The sequence below is a fragment of the Suricata suricatta genome, chromosome 3 (genome assembly GCF_006229205.1).
Source record: "Suricata suricatta isolate VVHF042 chromosome 3, meerkat_22Aug2017_6uvM2_HiC, whole genome shotgun sequence".
In the NCBI taxonomy this organism is placed as follows: domain Eukaryota; kingdom Metazoa; phylum Chordata; class Mammalia; order Carnivora; family Herpestidae; genus Suricata; species Suricata suricatta.
In genome coordinates, this window is record NC_043702.1 from 36,032,033 (window position 1) to 36,033,358 (window position 1,326).

The window sequence follows — 1,326 nt, forward strand, 5'->3', positions numbered from 1 at the left end:
TGTGAACACCTTAGAGTAGGGAGTGCCGTCACAGACACCTCTCTTATTGGAGACGCGTCTGTTGCCCTCGTTAGGTTTAATCACACAATTGGGTCATGGTCATATCATAGTCTCTTCAAAGTGCTCTAGAAATTGTCAGTGGTTTACATGAAGCGGCCGTGGGTGTCCAGAGCACCCTGAAACTGTATCAAAGTTGTACATATTTCCAAACATTTTTAAAATGAAAAGGCTCTCGTGTTCTCCTCACTCTGTGCACTTTGCTGTTGGTGTGACAAGGCATTTAAAGATGTTTCTGGCATTTTCTTTTTTGAATTTTTAAGGTGGTGTTAACTCTATGGTTATTGGCTAGAAATCCTGAGTTCTCAATTGTACATATCTATAGTTTGTAAAAAGGACAGAACAACCGAGACAAAGTCTTGATGCTCCTTGCTTGGCTTGAGGCTGTGGGGAAGATGCCTTTTGGAGGGGCAGTAACTCAGGGCGTGCACGGTAAGGCTGGGCCTGTGGACAGTGCAGTGGGCATCCGTTTAGCTTCAGGTTGTCTTGTTTCTGTATATAGTGACCTAGCATTCTGCTGCCATTCTTAGCTGTGGAAAGGGGGGTGGGGGGCAGCTGGCATGAGAAATGTTTGGATCTTTTTTAGTTAAGTGCGTAGTTTTAAACTGTTTGTTTTGAAACAAACTGTAGAACTCTTCATTGTCAGCAAAGCGAAGAGCCACTGCATCAATGAAAGTTCAAGAACCTTCTGTACTAAACACAATTTGCAACATTCTATTACTTTTTTGTATGTTTAGAATGCTGAAATGTTTTTGAAGTTAAATAAACAGTATTACATTTTTAAAAAAAAATTATATGCCAACAAACTGGACAAGCTAGAAGTGGACAAATTCCTAAATGCACCAAAATTCAAACGGGAAGAGATAGAAAGCATGAATAGACTGATAACCAGTGAAGAAATCGAATCCATTATCAAAAATCTCCCAATGAATAAGAGCCCAGGGCCAGATGGTTTCCCAGGGGAATTCTACCAGACATTTAAAACAGAGCTAATACCCATTCTTCTCTAACTATTCCAAAAAATAGAAATAGAAGGAAAACTTCCAAACTCATTCTACGAAGCCAGCATCACCTTGATACCCAAACCAGACAGGGACCCAGCCAAAAAAGAGAACTACAGACCAATATCCTTAATGAATACAGATGCAAAAATACTCAACAAGATACTGGCAAATCGAATTCAACAGCATATAAAAAAAAATATCCATCATGATCAAGTGGGATTCATTCCTGGGTTACAGAGCTGGTTCAATATTCACAAATCCATCA

At 39.7% G+C, this 1,326-nt stretch overlaps 1 protein-coding gene across 1 annotated transcript in view; it reads right to left on the bottom strand.

The window, feature by feature from the left end:
- Positions 1–1,326, bottom strand: part of PLCL1 (phospholipase C like 1 (inactive)) — a 331,059-nt gene that overhangs the window by 244,942 nt on the left and 84,791 nt on the right. The window lies entirely within an intron of this gene.